Source organism: Arachis hypogaea, chromosome 17 (genome assembly GCF_003086295.3).
Source record: "Arachis hypogaea cultivar Tifrunner chromosome 17, arahy.Tifrunner.gnm2.J5K5, whole genome shotgun sequence".
Taxonomy (NCBI): Eukaryota; Viridiplantae; Streptophyta; class Magnoliopsida; order Fabales; family Fabaceae; genus Arachis; species Arachis hypogaea.
In genome coordinates this window covers 17,161,856-17,182,304 of record NC_092052.1, presented here as the reverse complement: position 1 = coordinate 17,182,304, position 20,449 = coordinate 17,161,856, and the positions used below count along the sequence as shown (strand labels likewise).

At 35.5% G+C, this 20,449-nt stretch overlaps 2 long non-coding RNA genes across 3 annotated transcripts; both read left to right on the top strand.

The window, feature by feature from the left end:
- The first annotated feature begins 2,140 nt into the window (after positions 1–2,140).
- Positions 2,141–4,946, top strand: LOC140172939 (uncharacterized). Its single transcript, XR_003183552.3, has 4 exons — positions 2,141–2,769; positions 2,866–2,995; positions 3,114–3,262; positions 4,749–4,946. It is a non-coding gene; the product is annotated as an uncharacterized lncRNA (long non-coding RNA).
- Positions 4,947–8,607: 3,661 nt separating this feature from the next.
- LOC112765190 (uncharacterized) lies at positions 8,608–13,154 on the top strand. Of its 2 annotated transcripts, none has more exons than XR_003183551.3 (4): positions 8,608–9,192; positions 9,289–9,418; positions 9,537–9,685; positions 12,478–13,154. It is a non-coding gene; the product is annotated as an uncharacterized lncRNA (long non-coding RNA). The 2 variants fall into 2 exon arrangements; XR_003183550.3 differs by lacking the exon at positions 12,478–13,154 and adding an exon at positions 11,172–11,356.
- The last annotated feature ends 7,295 nt before the right edge of the window (positions 13,155–20,449 follow it).

Below are 20,449 nucleotides of genomic sequence, written 5' to 3'. Positions count from 1 at the left end.
CACTGCTGCACTAGCCCCACCCACTGCACCTCCACCTGCCTCAGAGCCCGTTTACCACCTCGTGCACGGCCTATTTCAGCAGCTGGACCAGATGGAGCGCCGCAACCGGCGGCGATATGAGAGATCTGAGCGTCGCAACAGGCAACGCTATGAGCACCTCAAGTTGATGATCCTTCTGGCGGCGACATCTCCTCCGAACCTGACACACCATCAGAGCCATCTGAGGAGGAGGCGGACGAGCATGAGGCTGAGACACATGCACAGAGAAAAGCTGAGCAGGCAGGACCGGAGTATGCTGCGCCACAGCAGGAGGAGCCACATCAGATTCAGGCTGCAGACCCAGAGATCCCTCTCCAGTCAGCACCTCCACTGCAGCAGACAGATCTTCCTACCCTTATCCAGTCTGCAGATCTTCAGGCCACCTCAGAAACTCCAGCAGCCCATCCTTCCGGTGATGGCTCTTCTTCACACCCAGCTTGAGTGAGCATCGAGGACGATGCTTTATTTTAAGTGTGGGGAGGTAGCCATCCCTGGCGTATCTTTTTGGTGAACCACTACAGACTCCTTTTATCTTATTTTGTTATTTTCCTGTATTTTTTTTTATTTTTCAGTACTTATACATTGTTCTTTTGCTGTATTTCTACCCTATTTTCCGCATTTTGTACTTTAGTTCATATTTTAGACATTTAGTTTAATTTGCAATTCTAAACTTATTAGTTATAGAATATGTGGATTCATTACTATAGTTTACCCTTTTAGCATATGATAGTTTGGTTTAAATTGAAAATAAAAGGAGTAAACCAGAGACTTTAGTAAATTAAAATAATCCACACACCTTGTATATATAGCATTACATGTTAGTTAGTTAACAACATTTTATCAAGGAACAACACTAAGATTTTAAGGGTCACCCTAAGATTTACATTAAGAATAATGGGAACTCTTAATTTTTACTTGCATGACATATATAACTGATATATGATTTTTGAGCTGGAGAACACACAGCCTGTGAGTTTTGAGCTTAATTGTATGGTTGCATTCAGACCATAAATTTCATTCCTGTGTGTTTTGCCCTTCTTTTTCATTCTGATATTCTTTACTTTGTTTTAATCTATATGTCCAATATAGAATATAGATACATGCCAAGAGATGATTGAGGCCATCATTTGAATTTTTTCTCACTTATCCCAAATCAGCCTACCTTTTACATCACCCTTGTTAGCCCCCTTGAGCTTTTTAAATCCCCTTCTGTTCTATAACCACATTACTAACCTTAAGCAAAAAAATAAAATAAAAATCTCAAGTTGAATCCTTGGTTAGCTTAAGATAGAAATTGTGTATTATTTAAGTGTGGGAAACTTTATGGGAACATGGGATAACAGAAACAAAGTAGGAATTTAAAAAGAATAAGATGTTTCAAAATAAAAAATTTGGGAAGCATGCTCGTGTGAAATCAAAACAATTGAATTACCAGGTGCATTAAATATATATATATATATATATATATATATATTCAGTATTTAAAGGGGATACTGTAAGACCCAAGACTTTTGAAAGGTCCTATTTTGAATTAATCTCAAGTTACATATTTATTTATAGTTTTAATTTCAGAATTTATTTTTAGTAAAAATAATTAAAGGCATTTAATTGGATTTGAAATAAATTAAGGTTTTTATCCAAACTTTATACTTATGGATTATTTTTCTATTCATGATTAAAGTTCTAAAAAATTCGAGAAATAATGAGATTTGGCTATTTAAATTAGTATTTTGTCTAATTTTATAATCATTGAATTATTTTCTAAATTTAAATTATAAAAAATTGGTAGTGATGAAATAATATGAATTTTATATAATTTGATTTTAGATAATTTAATTTATATCATTTAATACTTTAGGTTAAAGATAAAAAAATAATAATAATTATATTACCATAAATTTTCAATTAGAATAATTTATTGAAAATCAATTAGTATTTTTATATCACAGATAATGTTTTAAAATAATTTTTGAGATTTAATTAGATTTCAAAATTTATACTCCATGCCCCAATTTTATTAAAATTACTATACTATAATTAAATCCAAAATCTTAATTCTATATACAAACCCTAATTCCAATTAAATTATAATTTTTCCCTTATTCCTAAGGAAACATTAGCCGCCGTACCTTTCCCCTCCCCTCACCAACACATACAGCATGTGAACCCCCCTTTTGCCAACCAAAATACACAACCCATCAGGAAAAGAAAGAAAGAAGGAAAGAAAGAAGGGAAGAGGGGAAGGGGACCGCCGAGGAGAAGGAGAGGAAGAGGAAGGAAGATGTCCGTGCCCTGCCACCGCGTCAGTTCCTCGCCGCCGTGCTGCTTCGCCGTCCATGAGGAGTCGCCGTCGCTGCCGATCCGCCACAAGCCGCCATCGCTAGTCAACGACGAAGAGAGAGAGAGCCGCGAGAAGGAGTGGGTCGCGCCACCCAGTCGCCGTCGTCGTCCTCCCCGCGCCGCCGCCGAGCCCGCTGAGTAGGAGCCCATCGGCGCCGTTCGCGCCTCTATCGCCGTCCGAGAAGCTTCCATGTCCGTTGCCGTCGAGCTCATTAGTGAGAGAAAGAGAGTTGCAGGTGAGAGGGAAAAGTGTTGCGCCGCTGTTCCTTACTGTGCAGCCACCGCCACGCCTTGTCGTCGCCAGAGTTGCCACCGCCGCGTGCCACCGCCGCTTCTCACCGTCGAGGGGAAACCTTGCTTACGCTACTGCCTTCCGGGCCAGATTCACCGGTAACCCTGTTTCTTGCTTTCTTGAACCCTGTTCCATTTTTATTCTGTTCCACTATTTTGATTATTATTGGTGTCTCTGCTGCCTTAATCACTCAGATTAATCCTACCACCGCCATTGGCTTGCCATTTCTGCTCGGCTGTGCCCTTATTCGCCGTTCTGATTGTTGAAAGGAAATGTTGTCGAAGCTATAGCTTCTCCGTTCCCCATTTTCTTGTTTCTTTTCTGGTAAGACAAATTCTGTTGTACTTTATCTCGCCATAATACTCCATTCCGACTCTGTTTTATTAGTACGTAATGTTCCTCTTTGCCTTGCTTGGTTGTGTTTATTTTGTCTGTTACCTAGAGCTGCTGTATTTGCGGTCGTTATTTTTGCTTGCCGTTCTTCTCCGCTAGCAGAGGGTGCTTAGAATACAAATCATGATGTAGCTGCTGCAGAATAAGGTGAAAAGAGGGTTTATCGCGTTAAAATCGCTGCGAGATTGATTCTTTGAGGTAGGGTTTTTCTTAAAATCTAATTTATATTACAGAGTTGTGATAAATAGATATTAATGTGAGAGAATATATGCCTGCGATTATAATTGTCTTCTAAATATGGTTGTTTGCTGGACTGAATGACTGATTGCTTGACTGCTTGAGTAGTTTGTGATTGCTGAAAAGAAATTAGTTTGAAAGGTTATTTAGTTGATTATTATGAAAAATGATTTTTCTTGGTTTTGAAGCCATTTTTGATGATGTAAAGGAATTGGTTTTGGAAATGGTTTAATTTTGAGTTAGTGACTTTATAAATGATTTAGTATTTGAGCTGGTTTGATTTTAAAAAGAGATTTATTATGGGCACTGATTTGCTTTGAAAATTATTTGATATTGGAACTAACCGAATCTTGGAAAATGATTGAGGTTTTGGAAAGGTTTGATAAATGTTTGGATGGGACCCGAAAAGGGTGGCAGTGTCCGAGTTTTAGAGGAGATGCTGCCGAAATTTTATGAAATTGAAAGTTTTATTTAAAGTAATTAATTAAAAAGATTTGTTTTTTTTAAACATTATATGTTTTAAGATTGATTTGTCTATCAAAGAAAGAATTTTGTTTTGGATTTGAGATTATTAACGAACAGAATGAAAAAGAGGATGATGAGGATTTTATTTGAAATATGGCTTTGAAATGAACTTGGAAATGAGATTTGGATTGATGAATGATTATGATGTTGAGAATATTGAGATGTGAACTTTGAATTATTCACATGGCTTATGAATTTGAAATATCTGAGATACGAGGTTCCCTGGATTAAGTGCCGTGGCTTGCCACCACGTGTACCAGGTTGAAAACTCGATACTCTGTTGACCCTACGACGTAAGTGTGACCGGGCACTATATAAATTCCCGGGAATGATACCCCCATTGAGTAATATTGATTATTTGAGAAAAAGCTATGCATAGACTCTTGGGGATGCACGTCGGGGGACGGTCTAAGGACAATTCAGACTTGTCGGGTTGGCTGGATAACCGACAGATGAGCCTCATCAGCCATAGGACAGGCATGCATCATATGCATTTGTATGCTTTGCTTGGGTTTGAACTTGTTTTGGTTTGCCTAATTGCTAAACTGTTCTTAACTGCTACTTGAACTATTTGCTGTAACTGCTACCTACTTGTGCTTTCCTTGTCTGTCTTGCCTGTGTTTGTTCTGGCGTGCTACATTTGAGAATGAACTTGGATGCTGAATTAATGATTGTGTTGTTTGATTTCGTAGTTGATTTTTGATTGAGATTTTCTTATAAGAAAGGAAAGATTTTGGATTTCTGAAAGACTAAACATTGTTTCTTTGAAAAGGGTTTTGAACAATTTCCTATTGATTTAAAAAGATTCATAAGGCAATGATAATCACTGAGTTTAAAAACAGTTTTCTTATTAAATATCTTCTTATGACAACTTTGAAACTTCGTGGTGAGACCATGTGGTTAGGTTCTCACCCCCCTACAGCTTTACCTTTTCAGGAACCGGATGAAGAAGCATTAAGAAGAGATATACTGCGTTTGGTTTATAAAATATTGTGTTAATTAGATTATTTTCTTCCCTCGTCTTTGTTATTACGAGTTTGTAAGAGGGATAGGAATTGTATGTTTGATATGTATATTATATTATGAGTTATTATGTAAGGAGTCTTATATATGAATCTTATTCCTGTTTGTATTTTTCTTAAGATAAAGTGTTTAATTTCGGGTTTTTCTAAGAAATCAGCGATACAGTGTTGAGTCACAGGCTCCTATTTTAGTATTTAGTATGTAAAGTAGTCGTAATACTTCTTGCTATCAGAGTAGCGCAGCCGGAAGCGTGACTTTTGATAGTGAGGGTGTTACATTGTGGTATCAGAGCGGTCTTTCCTGTAGAGCCTGAGGAATGGACCGGTTATGCTTCAATTGCATATTCTGAGAGTCTGTCATGTAATAGGTCTTGTTTGAATAACGAGAATTAGAACTTTATGCACATGATGGTCTATTGATTAATGCCATTAGTTTTGCATTGCATAATTCCTGGTATTAAGTTTGGCCAGCTTAACACTAGTGAATTATGTATATGTAAGCACTAATGGGTTATCATAGACGATATGCGAGTCATAGAAAAAGCGAATCGCGGGTTTTGGGAACGTTAGGAGTTAATTCTTGAGGCTGTTCGGTTAGGTATCTTGAACTTTGCGCGAATATCACGTATCTTGTTTCTGCTGGTATGCTCTAAGGTTTTTCTTTGCGATTCTTTTCTTCGAAAGTGATCGGATTATCTTCCAATCCTGTCCTCTTGTTCACGTGCGCTCTTGTTTGATCTTAACTACATATGTTTGCTTACATTCCTTAGTGTATTTACCTTCTTTATTTAGGCACTTCCTAGAGTCATGCATTTTTTTTTATATACATTTGAACCTGTTTTGATGCAGTATACCTTTTTAAGTTCTTATTCCGAGTCCTTTGTAAACAAATTGTGATTTAGTTTTCTTTTTATTTGACGATAATTAGAGTCATTCTTCAAATCTTAACAAAACCGCTTTTGATTTGATATATATACTTTTCTATATAAACTTGAAAGTTCCTTATACATTTTAAAACTAATTGTTTCTAATAACTCGCTTGTTCATTCACTGATTTATAGAAATATATTTACTTTAAACACAATTTGATTTTCTAACAACTTTATTACAGTTTTTACGAATATCTTTATTTGATTATGTATTTAAGTATTCTTTAAAACAAAGATTTTTGCATCTTTCTGTTGATTTTCATTTGACAAAGTTATTTTAAAATTGGCATGTGCTATTTTAGATGAAGTTTTGAAAAGCTTCCTTATTTAGCGGAAATTTGTCTGTTTGCAATGCACCACTTATTTTTCTTTATGAAATTTATGCCCTTTGAATTTGTTTTAGTATAAAGAATGATCTCAAGATTTTTTTTAAAAAAAAAAAATTATTATTATAAAAAAATATATATTGTCATTAACCTGAGTTGTCTTTATTTCTGAACTTTTATTCTATTTCAGTCGGAACTAGTTTCGATCAATATATTATTTTTTCTTTTATCCTTTCTATCAAAATTTTCTGAATTAGATTCTTTCTTAAGATATGATTTGACTCTTTAGTTTCATATTTTACATTTTATGTGTATTCTACTCTAACCATATTCATTAGCTATCTTGTAGATCCTTGATATCACGGCTTCTAATTTTGTGTTTCTATACATGGAAAACATAATTCCTCGATAAGCTTCGAACTCGTTTTGCTACACCATACCTTATGGCATTCTTTTGAGATTCTGTTTGGATCTTTCTGAAGAAGTTAATTGATGCGTCCTTTACCTGATTTTATTCACAACTAATTTTTAAATTTTGATGAGAATCGTTTTTACTTTTACATGCACTTCTCCACATGAATTTCAAAATTTCTTTATATGGTTTAAATCTACATATTTGCAATATATGTTTACTCTTTTACCGATTTATAGAAAATTTCACTTTTGATTCCTTACTTAAATGTAACTTGATTCTTACCAATTTTGTTTCCATTTTATGTGTATCTTTATTGGTTATGTACCTAAATATCTTCCAAGACTCTCGAAGAAAGATTTTTGTTCTTGTTCCAAATAACCATTCATTTTACAACTCTCACATAACTTATTTCAACTTGAATATGTTTTAATGTAACACAAACATTTATATTCTTCTTGGTGCTTCAAAAAAAAAAAAAAAAGATTAATTCATATGTTTTCTTTTACAAGGATAAAATAATTCCTCCTTATGTTTTTTCGTTTCTCTGTGGACATATTATTCGGTTATGTTCTTAAACATTCCCTTGAATTCGGTAAACGACGCCATTGACTTTGATCATTTTCCTCTTGTGAATCTTATACTTTGATTCAGCTTGACTTTAATTCTGACAGATGTAAAATTTTCCTCTCATTGTCTCCACTGAAGTTCTTTAAAATCCTCGATGCGTCTGCCTCTTATTTGTAAACTGATGTTTGACTCTTTAAGAGCGTCGATCCTTGTCACTTGTCATTCTTTTCTAAAACCTTGTGACCTTCTGCGTGATTTGAGATTTATTTTAATGTCACATGTGATCTTAGATATGGCAAGTAATGCATTAGTTCTTAGGACACGGTTAGTAAATGCGAAAGGTAAAATTGGTAAATGTGCGATGCCATAGCATGCTGTGGAGCTTTGTTTTACACAAAAGAGTTTTCTTGATGTTAGGTTTGTGACTAGTCAGATTTGCTAAGTGTTTGACGAAATTGAGAACCTTCGGATGAGTTGCCTAATAAAGTACGGTTGAGGATGGTGGAGATAAGTTATGTTGAAATTTGAATAGTTGAGTCTCTGAAGTTCGTATGAAATTAGTAAGCGAACGTTAAGCACATCATTTTAACCCCGACTTGCTTTATAAACTTTTTCTACTTTACTTTACCATCACATGTTTGAAACATATCATCTTGTACATCAATCCAATCTTGTAACTTCTGTTTCACATCATACTTATACCCTTTATATTTTTATGCCATATGAACATTCTGGTCTTTGAAACTATATGAATATATATACGGAGAACTTTTTGCCTTTTCTTTAAATAAGTTCAAGAGTGAAGTAATATGAAAATCTCTTTTATTTTGTATCAATTTTCGAGGACGAAAATTTTTATAAGGTGGGTAGGATGTAAGACCCAAGACTTTTGAAAGGTCCTATTTTGAATTAATCTCAAGTTACATATTTATTTATAGTTTTAATTTCAGAATTTATTTTTAGTAAAAATAATTAAAGGCATTTAATTGGATTTGAAATAAATTAAGGTTTTTATCCAAACTTTATACTTATGGATTATTTTTCTATTCATGATTAAAGTTCTAAAAAATTCGAGAAATAATGAGATTTGGCTATTTAAATTAGTATTTTGTCTAATTTTATAATCATTGAATTATTTTCTAAATTTAAATTATAAAAAATTGGTAGTGATGAAATAATATGAATTTTATATAATTTGATTTTAGATAATTTAATTTATATCATTTAATACTTTAGGTTAAAGATAAAAAATAATAATAATTATATTACCATAAATTTTCAATTAGAATAATTTATTGAAAATCAATTAGTATTTTTATATCACAGATAATGTTTTAAAATAATTTTTGAGATTTAATTAGATTTCAAAATTTATACTCCATGCCCCAATTTTATTAAAATTACTATACTATAATTAAATCCAAAATCTTAATTCTATATACAAACCCTAATTCCAATTAAATTATAATTTTTCCCTTATTCCTAAGGAAACATTAGCCGCCGTACCTTTCCCCTCCCCCTCACCAACACATACAGCATGTGAACCCCCTTTTGCCAACCAAAATACACAACCCATCAGGAAAAGAAAGAAAGAAGGAAAGAAAGAAGGGAAGAGGGGAAGGGGACCGCCGAGGAGAAGGAGAGGAAGAGGAAGGAAGATGTCCGTGCCCTGCCACCGCGTCAGTTCCTCGCCGCCGTGCTGCTTCGCCGTCCATGAGGAGTCGCCGTCGCTGCCGATCCGCCACAAGCCGCCATCGCTAGTCAACGACGAAGAGAGAGAGAGCCGCGAGAAGGAGTGGGTCGCGCCACCCAGTCGCCGTCGTCGTCCTCCCCGCGCCGCCGCCGAGCCCGCTGAGTAGGAGCCCATCGGCGCCGTTCGCGCCTCTATCGCCGTCCGAGAAGCTTCCATGTCCGTTGCCGTCGAGCTCATTAGTGAGAGAAAGAGAGTTGCAGGTGAGAGGGAAAAGTGTTGCGCCGCTGTTCCTTACTGTGCAGCCACCGCCACGCCTTGTCGTCGCCAGAGTTGCCACCGCCGCGTGCCACCGCCGCTTCTCACCGTCGAGGGGAAACCTTGCTTACGCTACTGCCTTCCGGGCCAGATTCACCGGTAACCCTGTTTCTTGCTTTCTTGAACCCTGTTCCATTTTTATTCTGTTCCACTATTTTGATTATTATTGGTGTCTCTGCTGCCTTAATCACTCAGATTAATCCTACCACCGCCATTGGCTTGCCATTTCTGCTCGGCTGTGCCCTTATTCGCCGTTCTGATTGTTGAAAGGAAATGTTGTCGAAGCTATAGCTTCTCCGTTCCCCATTTTCTTGTTTCTTTTCTGGTAAGACAAATTCTGTTGTACTTTATCTCGCCATAATACTCCATTCCGACTCTGTTTTATTAGTACGTAATGTTCCTCTTTGCCTTGCTTGGTTGTGTTTATTTTGTCTGTTACCTAGAGCTGCTGTATTTGCGGTCGTTATTTTTGCTTGCCGTTCTTCTCCGCTAGCAGAGGGTGCTTAGAATACAAATCATGATGTAGCTGCTGCAGAATAAGGTGAAAAGAGGGTTTATCGCGTTAAAATCGCTGCGAGATTGATTCTTTGAGGTAGGGTTTTTCTTAAAATCTAATTTATATTACAGAGTTGTGATAAATAGATATTAATGTGAGAGAATATATGCCTGCGATTATAATTGTCTTCTAAATGTGGTTGTTTGCTGGACTGAATGACTGATTGCTTGACTGCTTGAGTAGTTTGTGATTGCTGAAAAGAAATTAGTTTGAAAGGTTATTTAGTTGATTATTATGAAAAATGACTTTTCTTGGTTTTGAAGCCATTTTTGATGATGTAAAGGAATTGGTTTTGGAAATGGTTTAATTTTGAGTTAGTGACTTTATAAATGATTTAGTATTTGAGCTGGTTTGATTTTAAAAAGAGATTTATTATGGGCACTGATTTGCTTTGAAAATTATTTGATATTGGAACTAACCGAATCTTGGAAAATGATTGAGGTTTTGGAAAGGTTTGATAAATGTTTGGATGGGACCCGAAAAGGGTGGCAGTGTCCGAGTTTTAGAGGAGATGCTGCCGAAATTTTATGAAATTGAAAGTTTTATTTAAAGTAATTAATTAAAAAGATTTGTTTTTTTTAAACATTATATGTTTTAAGATTGATTTGTCTATCAAAGAAAGAATTTTGTTTTGGATTTGAGATTGTTAACGAACAGAATGAAAAAGAGGATGATGAGGATTTTATTTGAAATATGGCTTTGAAATGAACTTGGAAATGAGATTTGGATTGATGAATGATTATGATGTTGAGAATATTGAGATGTGAACTTTGAATTATTCACATGGCTTATGAATTTGAAATATCTGAGATACGAGGTTCCCTGGATTAAGTGCCGTGGCTTGCCACCACGTGTACCAGGTTGAAAACTCGATACTCTGTTGACCCTACGACGTAAGTGTGACCGGGCACTATATAAATTCCCGGGAATGATACCCCCATTGAGTAATATTGATTATTTGAGAAAAAGCTATGCATAGACTCTTGGGGATGCACGTCGGGGGACGGTCTAAGGACAATTCAGACTTGTCGGGTTGGCTGGATAACCGACAGATGAGCCTCATCAGCCATAGGACAGGCATGCATCATATGCATTTGTATGCTTTGCTTGGGTTTGAACTTGTTTTGGTTTGCCTAATTGCTAAACTGTTCTTAACTGCTACTTGAACTATTTGCTGTAACTGCTACCTACTTGTGCTTTCCTTGTCTGTCTTGCCTGTGTTTGTTCTGGCGTGCTACATTTGAGAATGAACTTGGATGCTGAATTAATGATTGTGTTGTTTGATTTCGTAGTTGATTTTTTATTGAGATTTTCTTATAAGAAAGGAAAGATTTTGGATTTCTGAAAGACTAAACATTGTTTCTTTGAAAAGGGTTTTGAACGATTTCCTATTGATTTAAAAAGATTCATAAGGCAATGATAATCACTGAGTTTAAAAACAGTTTTCTTATTAAATATCTTCTTATGACAACTTTGAAACTTCGTGGTGAGACCATGTGGTTAGGTTCTCACCCCCCTACAGCTTTACCTTTTCAGGAACCGGATGAAGAAGTATTAAGAAGAGATATACTGCGTTTGGTTTATAAAATATTGTGTTAATTAGATTATTTTCTTCCCTCGTCTTTGTTATTACGAGTTTGTAAGAGGGATAGGAATTGTATGTTTGATATGTATATTATATTATGAGTTATTATGTAAGGAGTCTTATATATGAATCTTATTCCTGTTTGTATTTTTCTTAAGATAAAGTGTTTAATTTCGGGTTTTTCTAAGAAATCAGCGATACAGTGTTGAGTCACAGGCTCCTATTTTAGTATTTAGTATGTAAAGTAGTCGTAATACTTCTTGCTATCAGAGTAGCGCAGCCGGAAGCGTGACTTTTGATAGTGAGGGTGTTACAGATACAAAAATTCCCCAATTACAAAATAAAAAGAGTCAATGCACATGGGGCAAAATTAAAGTTAATGCATGTGCTTGCAATACAAAGTGGAAAATTTTGGGCAAATAGGTTAAGAAACTTTGATTTATAAAGTATGTATGTTAGGTGAGATCTTAGACTAATCCAGGATTCGCTTATTAGCTCACTTAGCCTTATACATATACCCTTACCTTTACCTTGGCCCCATTACAACCTTGAATAAGACCTCATAATTTTTGTATGTCTGTATTCTATAATTGTTGATTGGTTAGATGAAGAACAAAGTTATAGAAAGAAAGAATAGAAAAAGAATAGAGTGATTATCCCAATAAACACTGAGTGACTAGAGAGTAAACACAAATTTCAGTGAGGGTTCAATAGCTCATCACCATATATCTCTGCTTAACTGTTAATTGTCTTGCAAGTTTGTGAAATATTTTTACCCATCTCAATTGTAAAAGTGCTTTAACATTATCTAAGGTTTGGCAATGCATATATGATTCCTTGAGAATATGAATTAACCTAACTACATGTAAGCTTTATATACAAATAAATAACAATTAGAATTGCATGATTCATTTAGGTAGTTGCATTTAGAATAGATTGCATTGCATGAGATTCCACCACTTTAACCTTACCTTACTCTTTATCTTGGATTTAGCATGAGGATATGCTATTGTTTAAGTATGGGGAGGTTGATAAACCCATATTTTATGATATATTTTGTGCTCAATTCAAGTGATTTATTCAATCCCTCACCCACTTATTCATGTGAAATTGCATGGTTTTACTTTCTCTTCCTTATTATGTGATATATGTGAAAAACATGTTTCCTATGCTTTAAAAATAATTATTTTAATTACCTTTTATTACCATTTGATGCCGTGATTTATGTGTTGAGTATTTTCAGATCTCCTAAGGCAGGAATGATTTAAAGGATGGAAAAGAAACATACAAAAATGGAAGGAAAGCACAAAATTGAGTTTTTGAAGAAATAGGCAGCGACGCGAACGCATGGACGACGCAGCCGCGTGCCTAGCGCGAAAAGGCAGTGATGCGAACGCGTGACTGACGCGGACGCGCGCCTTGAGCAGAATGCAGATGATGTGTATGCGTGACTAAAGCGAACGCGTGAAAAGGAAAAATCCCAGATGACGCGACCACGTGACCCATGCTGACGCGTGACAGACGCCACACACCAGAAACTACAGAAAACGCTCCCAGCGATTTCTGAAACCCTTTTTGACCCAGATCCAAGTACAGAAAGCAGAGATTAGAGGTTATAAAGTGGGGGAATGCATCCATTCAGGAAAGGCATTCAATTATTCACTTTTCACAATTTAGATGTAGTTTTTCGGGAGAGAGGTTCTCTCCTCTCTCTTAGGTTTTAGGATTAGGATTCCTCTTAAAGGATTTAGGATTTCAACTCTTCATCAGGCTCAATATTTCTTTTACTTTATATTTCTCTTTTACTTTCAGATACTTTAATGCTCTCATTTAATTACTTATGTTGCCAAATTGGCTTATGAGTCATTCATGTTAGGATTTTCTTTATTTAATATAAACTGAGGTATTCCAGATTTATAATTCTTATTTAGCTTTTTATATTCTTGGCTTAAATTGATTAATTGGTAACTCTTGAGTTGTCAAACTCATCGTGATTGATAATTGTTATCTTTGTCGATTGATTTAAATTCCTATAACTCTAGTCTTTCCTTAGGAATTGACTAGGACTTTAGGTGTTAAATTGATTTATCCACTTGACTTACCTTCATAGTTAGAGGTTGACTTAGTGGGAGCAAAATATAATTCTCATCACCATTGATAAGGATAACTAGGATAGGATTTCTAATTTTCATATCTTGCCAAGAGTTTATTTTACAGTTATTTATTTATTTTACTTGTCATTTAAATTATTTGTTCCTTACTTTCAAAACTTCCAATTTACAAAACTCATAACCAATAATAAGAACACCTCCCTGCAGTTCTTTGAGAAGACAACCCGATGTTTAAATACTTCGGTTATCAATTTTAAAGGGGTTTATTACTTGTGACAACCAAAACGTTTGTACGAAAGGATTTTCTGTTGGTTTAGAAGCTATACTTACAATGCGATCATATTTTTATATTTCTTTACCGATAGAAAAACCCGATTCGTCAGTCCAATTAACCTTCGATAGGCAGCAACATCCAAATAGGGGCAGACTTCTTTCCTAACGTAGTGGAATAGTCCATAAGGGTTGAAATAGATTTGTAATTAGTCATGCCATAGTCTTCGAGCAAGTCTAACACATATTTCCTTTGATGAACAATAACACCTTTACTACTTCTAGCAATCTCTAAGCCTAAGAAGAATTTCAAAACTCCAATGTCTTTAATACAAAAAGCTTTATGTATCCTGGATTTAGTAAGCTCAATTTGTTGTAAATCATTACGAGTGAGTATAATATTGATAACGTAAATTTGTCTTTTGTATTCCTTGTAAAAAGAGAATAGTCATTCTTAGACTGAGAGTATCTATGAGAAAGTAGCATAGTGATGAGCTTAACATTCCATTGCCTACTTGCTTGTTTCAAACCATATAGATATTTTTTGAGCTTGCATAGCAGACCAGATTTAGGAATTTAGACCTTCAAGAATTTCATATATACCTCCTCATCTAAATCTCCATGTAGAAAAATCGTGTTAACATCTAACTAATGCAAGTGCCACTGTTTGGCAGCAACGTAGCTAACAAAATACGTAGAGTTGTCATCTTGGCTACGAGGCTGAATGTGTCAAAAAAATCAAACCCCTCCCGTTAAGTGTATCCCTTTGCAACTAACCGTTCTTTGTGTCTTTTAATTGAATCATCCAACTTCAATTTAAGCTTAAAAATCCATTTACATCCAATGAATTTCTTTCCAAGAGGTAAAAGAGTGAGAACCCAAGTCTTATTTGCATCCAAAGCTTCTAACTCAGTTGAGATAGCTTGCTTCTAACAATATTCAGCAATCGTCTCCTCATAATGTTTTGGTTCAGTTGAGATCTCAATTGCTACGGTTAGTGTGTGGTGTGAGTGAGACAAATTATGATAGGACATGAAGTTTGAAATTGGATACCTTGATGAATTAGACTCAACTATCTCAATAGATGTATTGAAGCATTGACAGTTCTTAAGATATGCTGGTGCTTTTCTATTCCTAATTGGCCTTCGGAGAGATGGTGGTTGTGGTGTGTACTGTGTGCTAGTATGATGTTGGTGTGAGTTGGGTGTGATGAGCAAAAATTGAAGCTCACGGATACGGCAAGTACACCAGATCGTTCAAGTAATATTACGATGAGTGGATATCATTCCCGTAAGGATTAAAGGATTGAACAAACAAATATCATATTAAAAACCTAATTAGATTAATAAAACCTAGATGATGAGGAGGGCAAGAGTGTATCTTGCTAAGAGTTTAATTTTGAGAATCTTGAATGCTTGAATACCACGGACAGTGAACTTGAATGATGATTTGAGAAAAGATAATGAAGGTGAGAGTCAAGGGTTTCGAAGATGTTTATATTTTTAGAGAAATCAAACCTTGTTCACTTATCTTGAAGTTTGAAAAGATCTTTTACGACAAAATCTTTAGTAACTAATTTCCAATTTCTTGGCTCCTCAGTTTCTCAAGCATTAATTAGTCATCAATTAATTAAGCAAGAGATTAAGTACAAAAACTGATTTTAAATTCAAATAAGATTTAAAAGTAGTCCTTAGGTTGAACTATATGTCACGTATTCAAGCTAGTCCTATCCAATTAAATCTTAAAAGAAAACACAATTTTCAAAAGTTGTTCTAATCCGAATTATATGTCGCTTATTCAAAATTAGAGTGATTGAAAATCATGTATGTGCCACACACTAATTGAACCACTATTCCTAGCCGAATTCCAAAAACCGAATTCCAAAAGTCATGTGAAAGAGTTTTCATGCTTTAATTCAAATATCAAAATTTTCAATTATAATAAAAGAATTCAAAAGAGATTAGCATACCTTTTGATACCACTACTCTGAATGAACAACGAATAACTCAATCATAAAATAGATCAATGAAAAACTTTAAAAAAATAAACGTTGATTAATAACCCATAGAAAACATAAACAGAGCTTCTAACTCTTTGACAAAAGATTAGTTACTCATGAAAAAGTGAAAGAAAAACATGAAGAAGTGTTTACAAAGGAGCTGGATCTCCCTCCTTATGAACAAGGTTCACTTATTTATATCATAATTCTAGAATTTAAAATTTAAACTAAACTGATCTTATCTTTCAAAGAGAAAGATCAGATAACTATCCTAATAATATTTTTTGGAGAGAAAGATAAGCTAACTAATTACTGACTTATGAATTCAAATTCAAAACAATAATTCAAATTCTAAATGAACCAACTCCCTTATGTTTCTAGAAGGAATTAATAACTAATTTTCTAAAGTCTTTAATGATGTGATTAAGGCTTCTAATGATGTGAATAATTAAGCTTGGGCCTTAATTATTGCTTCCTGAAAGTTGTGATTAGTTTTAAGTTAGGCTTGTATTAGAAGAAATTGGGCAAAAGCCTAGAATTCACACTTCCAGATACATGCACCCGCCAGGCGTGGGGCATGGGCCGTAAGGTGGAGGTGAGAAGTGAAGGGAGGCCTTTGGGACACGCTTCTGATTCCTTAGGCCACACTTTTCTTCTTTAGGCTATGCTTTTGCTGTTTTTGAAATTTTTCTTTGATTTTTTATTATTTTTGGGCTAAAAACTCCTAAAACCATTAAAACACTAACACAACTCTAAATATTTGATTATTTATTAATTTCTATTAGAAAATATAAGAAATTTGATTGAAACCTAAGAAAATGAATAAGAAAAGACTTTAAAAACCGCTTAAGATGACGTGTCATCAGGGTGATATGGGGAGATAGGAGCTGGGTGGTGGAGTGAAAATTGTTAGGTGGGTGAATGGGAAGGCCAACTACATGAGGAGTGTAATGCATAATCAAAGAGAGTGTCAAATGCAAGGGGTGAGTGCTCATTATTCAGTTAGATAGTGTTTGGCTTAGTAGAGTGGAAATTATTTTTATTTTCATCCAAGTGTATTACCTTAAATGATAGGATGTGCTCATAGAAAGTGACATCCCTAGATACATACAAAGTATTAGTTTTGATATCTAGAGTGAAGAATCCCTTGGTACCTTGTTTAAAGTCTAAATAAAACCCATTTTCTTACCTTTAGGTCTAACTTTTTCCTATCATTTGAGAGTTGAAATATAAAACAGGCTGCCAAGAACTTTAAAAGTTGGAAAATCAAGTAATTTTTTATATACGAGTTCGAATAGACTTTCATTTTTGAGTAAAATGCTTGGAAGGAAATTAATAATTAAGGTTGCATATGATAAAGAATAATCCTAGTAGCAATTGGGTACTGATGAGTGAAACAAAAGTGCTCTTGTGACTTGCAAGAGATACTAGTGTTTCCTCTCTACAATACTATTTTGCTGGGGAGTTTCTACAGAAGATCTTTGGTGCAATATCCTCTTTAAACTGTTAAAATTCTTCAAGTTGAAATTCTTTGCCAATATCGGATCTAAAAGCTTTATAGTCTTGGTGTACGAAATCGTGATCGTTCATTCCTTGGTAACGGCGCTAAAAACTTAATACGCACGTTCATAATCTTAGTTCTTTGTCATAACTTCGCACAACTAACCAGCAAGTGCACTGGGTCGTCCAAGTAATAAACCTTACATGAGTAAGGGTCGATCCCACGAAGATTGTCGGCTTGAAGCAAGCTATGGTCATCTTGCAAATCTCAGTCAGGCAGATTCATATGGTTATGGATATTTGATAATTAAAATATAATTAAAATATAAAACAGGATAGAGATACTTATGTAATTCATTGGTGAGAATTTCAGATAAGCGTATAGAAATACTTTTGTTCCTTCTGAATCTCTGCTTTCCTGCCGTCTTCATCCAATCATTCCTACTCCTTTCCATGGCAAGCTTTATGTAGGGCATCACCGTTGTCAATGGCTACATCCCGTCCACTCAGTGAAAATGGTCCAAAATGCGCTGTCACCGCACGGCTAATCATCTGTCGGTTCTCGATCATACTGGAATAGGATTCAGTAATCCTTTTGCGTCTGTCACTACGCCCAGCACTCGCGAGTTTGAAGCTCGTCACAGCCATCCCTTCCCAGATCCTACTCGAAATACCACAGACAAGTTTTAGACTTTCCGGATCTCAAGAATGGCTGCCGATAATTCTAGCCTATACCACGAAGACTCTGATCGTGAATCAGAACGCTAAGAGATATGCATTCAAGCTTGTTTTCATGTAGAACAGAAGTGGTTGTCAGGCACGCGTTCATAAGTGAGAATGGTGATGAGCATCACATAATCATCACACTCATCATGTTCTTGTGTGCGAATGAATATCTTAGAGAAGAAATAGGATTGAGTTGAATAGAAAAACAATAGTACTTTGCATTAATTCATGAGGAACAGCAGAGCTCCACACCTTAATCTATGGTATGTAGAAACTCTACCGTTAAAAATACATGAGAATAAGGTCCAGGCATGGCCGAATGGCCAGCCTCCCTAAACGTGTACCAAATGATCTAAAGATGAACAAAAGATGCCTAATACAATAGTAAAAGGTCCTATTTATATCAAACTAGTTACTAGGGTTTACAGATATGAGTAAATGATGCAGAAATCTACTTCCGGGCCCACTTGGTGTGTGCTTGGACTGAGCATTGAAGCTTTCACGTGTAGAGGTCTTCCTTGGAGTTGAACGCCAGTTTATAACTTGTTTATGACGTTTAACTCTGCTTTGCAACCTGTTTCTGGCGTTTAACTCCAGAATAGGGCAGGAAGCTGGCGTTGAACGCCAGTTTGCGTCGTCTAAACTCGGGAAAAGTATGGACTATTATATATTGCTGGAAAGCCCTGGATGTCTACTTTCCAACGCAATTGAGAGCGCGCCATTTGGACTCCTCCAGCAAATCCACTTTGAGTGCAGGGAGGTCAGAATCTAACAGCATCTGCAGTCCTTCTTCAGCCTCAGAATTTGATTTTTGCTCAAGTCCCTCAATTTCAGCCAGAAAGTACCTGAAATCATAGAAAAATACAAAAACTCATAGTAAAGTCTAGAAATATGATTTTTATTTAAAAACTAATAAAAATATATTAAAAACTAACTAAATCATGCTGAAAACTATGTAAAAATAATGCCAAAAAGCGTATAAATTATCCGCTCATCACAACACCAAACTTAAATTGTTGCTTGTCCCCAAGCAACTGAAAATCAAATAAGATAAAAAGAAGAGAATATACTATAAATTCCAAAATATCAATGAAACTTAGCTCCAATTAGATGAGCGGGACTAGTAGCTTTTTGCCTCTGAATAGTTTTGGCATCTCACTTTATCCATTGAAGTTCAGAATGATTGGCATCTATAGGAACTCAGAATTCAGAGTGTTATTAATTCTCCTAGTTCAGTATGTTGATTCTTGAACACAGCTACTTTATGAGTCTTGGCCGTGGCCCTAAGCACTTTGTTTTCCAGTATTACCACCGGATACATAAATGCCACAGACACATAATTGGGTGAACCTATTTAGATTGTGACTCAGCTTTGCTAGAGTCCCCAATTAGAGGTGTCCAGGGTTCTTAAGCACACTCTTCTTTTTTATTTGGACCTCGACTTTAACCGCTCAGTCTCAAGTTTTCACTTGACACCTTCACGCCACAAGCACATGGTTAGGGACAGCTTGGTTTAGCCGCTTAGGCCAGGATGTTATTCTTTTAGGCCCTCCTATCCACTGATGCTCAAAGCTTTGGATCCTTTTTACCCTTGACTTTTGGTTTTAAGGGCTATTGGCTTTTTGCTCTTGCCTTTTGGTTTAAAGAGCTCTTGGCTTTTTCTGCTTGCTTTTTCTTTTTCTTTCTTTTATTATTTTTTTTTGCATTTATTTTTTTTCTGCAAGCTTTGTTCTTCACTGCTTTTTCTTGCTTCAAGAATCATTTTTATAATTTTTCAGATTATCAAATAACATTTCTCCTTTTCATCATTCTTTCAAGAGCCAACATATTTAACATTCATAAACAACAATATCAAAAGACATATGCACTGTTCAAGCATTCATTCAGAAAATAAAAAGTATTGTCACCACATCAAAATAATTAAACTAATTTCAAGGATGAATTCGAAATTCATGTACTTCTTGTTCTTTTGTGATTAAAAACATTTTTCATTTAAGAAAGGTGATGGATTCATAGGACACTCATAGCTTTATGACATAGACACTTAAACACTAATGATCATATAGTGAAGACACAAACATAAATAAAACATAAAGCATAGTAAACGAAAAACAGAAAAATAAGAACAAGGAGATTAAGGAACGGGTCCACCTTAGTGAGGGTGGCGTCTTCCTTTTCTTGAAGAACCAATGGTGCTCTTGAGCTCCTCTATGTCTCTTCCTTGCCTTTGTTGCTCCTCCCTCATAACTCTTTGATCTTCTCTAATCTCATGGAGAATGATGGAGTGCTCTTGGTGCTCCATCCTTAGTTGTCCCATGTTGGAGCTTAATTCTTCTAGGGAGGTGTTGATTTGCTCCCAATAGTTTTGTGGAGGAAAGTGCATCCCCTGAGGTATCTCAGGAATTTCATGGTGAGGAATTTCCTCATGCTCTTGTTGAGGTCCATAATCTCTTGTTTGCTCCATCCTTTTCTTAGTGATGGCCTTGTCCTCATCAATGAGGATGTCTCCCTCTATGTCAATCCCAGCCGAATTACATAGGTGGCAAATAAGGTGAGGAAATGCTAACCTTGCCAAAGTGGAGGACTTGTCAACCACCTTGTAGAGTTCT